The following is a 9,239-nucleotide window of genomic DNA, read 5'->3' as shown; positions in this document are numbered from 1 at the left end:
TCAGTCTCTCTTTCTCTCTCTTTTCTATCCTGTACTGAACGGACGAAGAGAGCACACTCTGTCCAGCCAGTTTACTGCTGGGCTAGGCCAAAATGGTGACCTTAAAAAGCTGCAGAAATTGCTTTGCAGAGGCTGGCTCTGACATAGAAAGGTGAACTGGAGGGCAGTAGAATGTGGACCAGCATGCATCATGCTGGGCCACTGAGGTTGCATTCTTCAAGGTAGAAGATGGACAGTAGGTCTGTGCAAAACACCATTGTTTAATTTTGACGTCCATTTTGCCATTTCAAAGGGATGGTGTTTCATTTCATTATTTCATTTAATTTTGAAGCACTGTCCCATTTTGTTTCATCGAAACTATTTTGCTGTTTTAACAAGTTTCAATGTTTTGCCCATAGGCTATAATGGGAAATCATGAAAATGCATAAAACTATGTAATTTCTAGTCTGATTTGGATGAAAATTGCAGAGATGGTAGCCCATTTTGAGGGCATGAAGCCTGCCAAGTTTCAAGGAGATAGGTGCAGAAGTTTCTGGGAAACTGCACCTCAAACTGTTCAAAGCAAAAGTCCTGACACTTGTTGACAGAGGCAGCCTCCTCTCATCTGGCGCACAGATCTGGGGGCCTGCACCCATGGGAGGGCTGCAGGGCTGTGCCAGACTCATCCCAGAGGTATAAGCCCCCAGATTTGCACACTGGATGAGAGGAGGCTGCTGCTGCTGCCTGGAACTGGCACTGGGTGCAGCCTGCACCTAGGACTGGAGAAGATTGCTGCTGCCACCTGGGAGTCCTTTCATCCGGTGCACAGATCTAGGGACCTGCACCCCCAGGAGGAATCTGGCACAGCCTGGCAGCCCTCCTGGGGGTGCGATCCCCTGGATCTGTGCCCTGGATGAGAGAAGGCTTAGGCTGCCTCAGCCACCAGAGACCGGTGCTGGGTGCGGGCTGTGCCCAGTACTGGACAAGATTGCTGCTACTGTAGCTTGAGTCTCCTCTCATCTGATGCAGATCCAGGAACTCGCAGCCCTGGGAGGAGTCCGGCACAGCCTGGCAGCCCTCCCAGGGGTGTGAGCCCCTGGATCTGCACCCCGGATGAGAGGAGGCTTAAGCTGCCTCTGCCACCAGGGACTGGTGCTGGGAGGGGGCTGTGCCTAGCACTGAACAAGATTGCTGCTGCAGCCTATCCCAGATGGCAGTGGCAGCCTGAGGCTCCTCTTGTCCAGGGCACAGATCCGGGGGCTCGTACCCCCATGAGGGCTGCCGGGCTATGCTAGACTTCTCCAAGGGGTGTGAGCCCCCAGATCTGCACTGGATGAGAAGAGGCCCAGGCTGCTGTCAGCAGCAATCTTGCCTGGTGCTGGGTGTAGTTTGCTGTTTCAAAGACTTTTGTTTATTTCAGTTTTGCTGTATTGAGCTCAAAACGCATCAAAACATCTTTGAAAGAAAACACCCAACAACATTTTGCACAGCCCTAATAGACAGCTAGTTCTAAATAAGCAAATCCATGGAGGGTAAGGTGGGGAGGGGAGATTTCAGTCTCTGGTGATGAGTGTTTTTTGTTGCTGACAATTGTTTCATCCTTGGCTCCTGGGAGGGCTACAGATTTTTGCGCTTTCACCTTTTTGTTTTTTAAAAATGTTTATAATAGAGATTTTAAAAGTTAAAAAAAAGGTCTCCTGCATTTTCTCTCTCTCTCACCGCCTGAGTTGTAACATTTTATGCTATAGTCCAATTATCTGTGCTGCAGACTGCCATTTGGTAAGTGAGATCTTTGCCTTCATTATGTTTTCATTACATTTCCAATAGTCTCTTATGCAACAGAGATGTGGTTTATAGTATGATCAAAGGCCTTAATGTACCACCTGTTCTGTGCCATAATACTTACTCTGTTTAATGGAATAAAGGTTATAGTGGGAATTCCTTTAAACATTCAAGGGAAAGAATTCATAAAAATAATACTGTGCGCGGCAGATTATATTGGACACCCACACCATATATTCTGTTTTTTTCTTTCATTTGTGCTTTTACTTTCTATTTAGATCTCTCTGTGAGATAGTGGTAATGATATATTTAAACATAGGTTTGGAGCTAAAAGATCTACTATCTGCAAAGATTTTTTTTCTTATAAAGTAATGCTGTATAGGAAGAATAAACTTGAGAAATTCTTTGCATTTAGAACTAGTAATAACTTCTCACATAATAGAACGAGGAGGAAGTATATGACATGGCGACTTCATCAGCAACTTAGACGAGGGAGTGAAGTGTACTCTGTCCAAGTTTGCGGATGACACAAAACTGTGGGGAGAAGTGGACAAGCCGGAGGGCAGGGAACAGCTGCAAACAGACCTGGATAGGTTGGACAAGTGGGCAGAAAACAACAGAATGCAGTTCAACAAGGAGAAATGCAAAGTGCTGCACCTAGGGAGGAAAAATTTCCAGCACACCTACAGCCTAGGGAATGACCTGCTGGGTGGCACGGAAGTGGAAAGGGATCTTGGAGTCCTAGTGGACTCCAAGATGAACATGAGTCGGCAGTGTGACGAAGCCATCAGAAAAGCTAATGGCACTTTATCATGCATCAGCAGATGCATGACGAATAGATCCAAGGAGGTGATACTTCCCCTCTGTCAGGCACTGGTCAGACTGCAGTTGGAGTACTGCGTGCAATTCTGGGCACCGCACTTCAAGAGGGATGCAGATAACCTGGAGAGGGTCCAGAGAAGGGCCACTCATATGGTTAAGGGCTTGCAGGCCAAGCCCTACGAGGAGAGACTAGAGAACGTGGGCCTTTTCAGCCTCCGCAAGAGAAGGTTGAGAGGCGACCTTGTGGCTGCCTATAAGTTCATCATGGGGGCACAGAAGGGAATTGGTGAGGTTTTATTCACCAAGGCGCCCCCGGGGGTTACAAGAAATAATGGCCACAAGCTAGCAGAGAGCAGATTTAGATTGGACATTAGGAGGAACTTCTTCACAGTTCGAGTGGCCAAGGTCTGGAATGGGGTCCCAAGGGAGGTTGTGCTCTCCCCTACCCTGGGGGTCTTCAAGAGGAAGTTAGATAAGCATCTAGCTGGGGTCATCTAGACCCAGCACTCTTTTCTGCCTATGCAGGGGGTCGGACTTGATGATCTATTGAGGTCCCTTCCGACCCTAACATCTATGAATCTATGGTGATCCCAGTTTGTGATTGATAGCTCTGCAACTTTTTTTCATTCCTAAATGGTGAAGGATCTGGCCATTATGAAGAGACATGGAGGCCAGATCTTATGAAAATACTAATTAGGTAGGCTTGAACAAGCGTATGGGAGTTAGTTTCCCAACTCCTACAGTATTTCAGTGGGAACTGAGTGCCTAACTCTCTAATGCTCCTTTGAGAACAACAGTAGTTCATAAGATATCATAAACCAACATGCATGTTGTTTAACAGAATTTTCTTCTGGATATTTTCCAGAGAATCAACTTATGTGATAGTACAATAATAAATTACTCTTCAGAGATGTATTTGTCTCAAAAGGAAAACAACAATTTCCCATTAAATGTTTAGTGTGTTGGTGATGAGAACATTATTAAAATACATGCCTTGGAGAGACGAGGGCATGTGTGTTTGTGTGTGTGTATGTATGTGTAATACATATATGTGTGTGTGTGTCAAGATACTAGAGATACATTAATTTTGTCATTATTATCTTCCAATACAGTTGTGAGAAAATGAGTTGATGGTTTTAGGAAAAATGTCATGACATTTTGTATTATTATATGATAACTTTTAATATTTTCTGTGTAATTTAAATGAATTGTGTGTAATATTTTGTAGGGGGACCAAAATCAAGGTTTCACAAACTTAACTTTTTATTTCCCTTAGTCTTGAGTGTTTAATTTTGCAAACTTAATGTTGTCTTAATTAAATTTGTATGGAATAATACTATACTCTGTATATTCATATATATTATTGAAATATATTATGTAAACTAAGTTAATACATTTGTGTAGACGAGAGGAAGGCGCACCAATTTCTAAACTTATTCCTGTACTCATCACTTCATATTTCTATACACTTCATAGAATACTGAGCAAGGCCTCCTGTTCTTTGTGTCATGTGGGTTGCAAGTATAATTTCTTTCATTTCACAAATAAATTCACTAAGATTATAAGATCTTTTACAGTCACCCACTGACTCCTATACTGAATCAAACTCTCCAGGTGTTAAAACCGGTACATTGCTCAATGCAATGGTCCTCTTAATGATGGATGCATTATGTATCTTTTTTGTATAGAGGGCCTTATCTCTGCAAAATGTGCAATTTGTAAATCTTTACAAGCATACCTAAAGAGCCAGTGAGGTGTGGCTACAGCTGTTCCTGATGGAGAAGTTCATTCCTAGTGCCAAATGAAAGAAAGCCAGGAATGTGTCATTCTGGAAGCTCCTCTGAACCTGATGTTAGTGAGCTGGTACTGAATTTAGCTGCTGCTTCTTTAACAGCTGTGTACCCATCCAAGTCAGCCACAACTGTGCAGCACCTGGTACCATCAACATCTTGCTCTGAATTTGAAACCAATCACAGAGAGATTTTTGATGGCACCTGTGCGGGCCGGCTCCCGATCCCATCCTCGCCATGTGCGAGCCGGGCACGCGGACAGTGGCCAGCAGCCCGGGCACGCGGGGCCGAAGAAAACCGCGGGGCGGTAAGATACGCGCGAGCTAGAATCAGTTACGGAGGCGTAATGGTTGATTGAAAAGATTATTTACTTACACCCAAGGTGGTCGCGGTGTAGGCTGGACAGCTTTCCAGGCGCAGCTCCGCTTGAATCCTCGTTGCAGGATTCTGACAAACTCGGTTCTCTGACCCTGGAGTGGTTTAGGCTCCGCGTGTTAGACAATTCTTTCCTCATGGAGTGGCTGAATCTCCATGGGTTCTGTTCGGTTCCCAGGTCCCCCGGAGCTGTTAAGACTCCGTGGGTTCAAAAATTGGGTATATAGGATAGGGATACATCTAGGATTGTGCTCAGTGACGGGGAGAGGCTAGAAGCTAAACGGACCTCCGTTGCCTGCTTAAGAAAGGTGCGTTGGGTCCACAAGGGTCCACATCGCTTGGAGATCTTCACACAGCGCGAAGTCTCCTCCTCCTGGCGAGTTCTGTATCTCTCCAGGTTTCCTCTCTCTCCGACTTGGGCGGAAACTACCCAAGCCTTTTGTACGGCTAGCAAGCCAATAGCTAGCTGCCACGTATGCCTACATTTAGAACCGGCCAATAATGTGGCACGAATCTAAATACAAATGGCGGGAACTCCTTTGCACCGTGCATCACTATGATGCAAAAGAAATGCACCATGCAAAGAAGGCTACAAATGGCGGGAAATACCCTTTTGCACACGGGGACTCCTATTGCAGCAGAAAACTCTACCGTGCAAAAAAGCTGCAATTTGGCGGGAACATAATTTAGCGGTGCCGAAGCACACAAAAACAAAAAACCACAACTTTGGGTTGTGACAGCACCAACCACCACTGCTGTACTGACTCACCCAGTACCAGCAGTTCCCTTGGTTCCCACAATACTAATTTTTCTGCTAACCTCAGATTCCACAATGGCATCTTTCACTACTTCAGTATAGCACAGAATCATCCCAGAACCAGAATTACTATTTCTACATGTTTAACTCCTGTTAATGAGTTTTCAGACTTACTTCAGTTCTAGTGAATAGTTTGGTGACTATATAAATTTTTCTCTGCCCGTTTGGAGCTCAAAGGAAATATGAGAAACTTCAGTAATGCCTGATTAATATTTTTATTCCTCTGTCTTCATCTCATGGTGTTAGAAGTCCTCCCTGAGATCACAGAAATCTAAGGGTGCCTACACATGAGCAGCGAGGCTGCTCCAGTGCACTGTAATTACAACACATTGGACCAGACTTAATTAGCATCCCCATGCTGAAAAAAGGCGGCAGACAGGAAGGGAGCACCTTCAATCTTTTCCACCTCCATGCCAAAGTTAAATTGGACCCAATTGTGGAACTTCAGCATGCTCATTCAATGAGCTTTAGTTAAAGTTCCCCCACCACCATTTTTCAGTGTGGGGACTCTGATACACAAGATACTGCAGGCACTTTAATTAAAATGCCCCTCCCCACCCCCTACTCCTGGAGCACATGTATAAATGCCCGAACTGATTAGACTGGTAGAGCTGGCTGATTTGAGCCTAAGAGATTCCAAGGGTGCTTAATTCCTCAGAAGAGAAGTTGACCACATCCTTTTCATGAGAGAAATTATATTCCAGATACTGTGGATGCCCATACCTTGATCCAACTTTCCATATCCTTATAGTTTCTAAGCAAGATTGCATTGCCATTTCCTGCAGTTTCAGTAGCTAGAGCCATTTAACATCTCTCACTGGATACCTGGGCACATTTCCTCCCAATCTGCAGAGCCTCAAGGGCTAAGGATGTTAACTATACTTAGCAAAGGAAGCATATTTTCTAGCTGCCACTATGGGCTAATCTAGAGGAGATCTTTGTTAGTGGATATCTAACCTGGTAGATTGTAATTATCAGGTTGCATCCAAGTGATTCAAGGTTTTTTGTTTTTTAATACTTATCCCATCAATGTTTTTTTAACAATAATAGCTGCTAGTGAGTAATTAAGGTAGTCTGGTCCATCAGGGTCTGTCCCAAAAATGAAAAATCCCAGATATCAGTGGCAGCAGCAATAACTCATGGGTCAAAATAAAGGGTTGTAGATGAGTCGTTGATAGCTAAGAAGGATAATCCTAGAGGTGCATACTGTCAGGCAGATGCTACAAGTGGTGGTTAAAGGGAGGGTTAGACTGTGATTTCTTAATCTTGTTTCCTTTCCTTCCCTGTCTGCCATTTTTCTGCCTCCAGGATGAGACAGTTTTCCTCAAAGAAAGATGTACCTTCCCTCTCAAGGTATCACCATGTAGTCCTGTCCCAGACTAGTTTTTCGCAGTTTGTGATATCAATGCCACACTTCTTAATGTTCACCTTGAGGTTATCTGTGAAGCATTTCCTTTGGCCCCCACATGTCCTTTGTCCGTGGGTGAGTTGGGAGTATAGCAGTTGTTTTGATAAATGTACATCAGGCATTTGCACACAATGCCCTGTCCACTGCAGCTGATGTTGAATAATCAGTGCTTCCATACTAGTGGTGTTAATATCAGTGAGGACACTGGTATTTGTGCAACAAACCTCCCACTTTATGCCAAGGATCTTCTGGAGGTAGCACTGGTGAAGGTGTTCCAGACTTTTCAGGTGGTCCCTGTAGGTAACTCAAGTTTCACAGCTATAGAGAAGAGTTGTGGTTACCACAGCCTTATATAATAGAAGCTTTGTTTGAGTCCTGATGTTGCAATTGTTGAACACATGATGATACAGTTTTCCAAAGGCAGAGATGGCACATCAGATCATATACTGGAGAGATGGATGATGAGGCATGTAGTGTTCAACATAGTCCAGCTCCTGTCTGGCGATGAGGATCTTTGCCGAGGGAGCTAATTGGCTCAGAACAGGATATTTCATTTCATAGATATTTCATAGACATCAGGGCTGGAAGGGACCTCGGAAGATCATCGAGTCCAGCCCCCCGCCCAAAGGGCAGGAAGTCAGCTGGGGTCATAGGATCCCAGCAAGATAAGCATCCAGTTTCATCTTGAAGGTGTTCAATGAAGGCGCTTGAACCACCTCCGGTGGCAGGCTGTTCCAGACCTTGGGGGCTCGGACAGTAAAGAAGTTCTTCCTTATGTCCAGCCTGAAACGATCTTGAAGTAGTTTGTGACCATTCGACCTCGTCATCCCTTGGGGCGCTCTGGTGAACAAACGTTCCCCCAGATGCTGGTGGTCACCCCTGATAAACTTGTAGGTAGCCATCAGATCACCCCTGAGCCTGCGCTTTTTCAGGCTAAAGAGCCCCAGGGCTCTCAGCCTGTCATCGTAGGGTCTGCTTCCCTGACCTCTGATCATGCGCGTGGCTCTTCTCTGGACTCTCTCAAGCTTCTCCACATCGTTTTTGAATTGTGGAGCCCAAAACTGGACACAGTTTAATTGGCTCAGAGCAGGTTTTGGTTTTTTCTGATGTTAAGGGTCAGTCCCAGACACTGGTATGCTTGAGAGAAGCAATAAAAGGTGGTTTGTAGGTCCTCTGCAGTATGTGTAACAACAGCACAATCATCAGCATACTGAAGTTCCACAATCAAGGCCAATTTAACTTTGGCATGGAGGTGGGAAAGATTGAAAAAGTTACCATCCATCCTGTACTCGATGCCACTGCCATGTGGCAGATGATCACAGATAAGCATCTTAATGACCATAAGAGAGATGGAAAACAGAATTGGTGTGATCACACAGCCCTGCTTGATGCCAGTTCAAATATCAAAGGGCTCCATAATACAGCCACTGCATATGATGGAGGCAGTCATCTGGTCATGAAGGAGTCTTAGGATGGCAAGAAATTTCCCTGGGCAGCCAAACTTAGATAAGAGTCTCGTGGTAAACAGAATTGATGGCTTTGTTCAAGTTGATAAAGGCCATATACAATTCCTGGTGTTGTTCTCAGCATTTTTTCTGGATCTGCTGGGCTGCAAAAATCATGTGTGAAGCCACAATGAGACTTGGGAAGGATTTCTTTAGCAAGAGGGAGCAGTTGGTAGAGCAGAATTCAAGCAAGGAGCTTCTCAGTGATGAAGAGAATAGTGATAACTCGATAATTTCCACAGTCAGCCTTATCTCCCTTTTTAAAAATGGTGACAGTCTTGGCATTCCTAGGTCATCAGGAATTTCCTCAGTGTTCCAGATTTTAAGAAACAGTATATGTAGCTTCTTGGTCATAGTTTCCCCACCAACTTTGAAGACCTCAGCTGGTATGCCATCAGGGCCAGATGCTTTGTTGTTTTTCATGTTTTATCACCTGGTGGACTTATTCGGAGGTTGCTGGACTGGCAAGTACTTCCCTTACTGGATGCTGCAGGATGGATTTGATGGTTTCATCAGTCACTGCCAGTTCAGAAGCTTTTGCTAGTGCTCCTTCCAGTGGTTTGTGATGGGCTCTTTGTCTTTGAGGAGTGTACTACCATCTTCAGATCTAATCAGGGTGAGTCCACAAGTTTGGTCAATACACAGCCTTGATTGCACTGAAGAAGGTCCGCATGTGATAATCGTCAACAAATTGTTGGATTTCTTTTGCCTTCTCTTCCCATCATTTGTTTTTGATTTCTTGAATCTTCCTCTGGGCTTCA

Source organism: Alligator sinensis, unplaced genomic scaffold (genome assembly GCF_000455745.1).
Source record: "Alligator sinensis unplaced genomic scaffold, ASM45574v1 scaffold785_1, whole genome shotgun sequence".
NCBI lineage: Eukaryota > Metazoa > Chordata > Crocodylia > Alligatoridae > Alligator > Alligator sinensis.
This window is presented reverse-complemented; position numbering follows the sequence as displayed.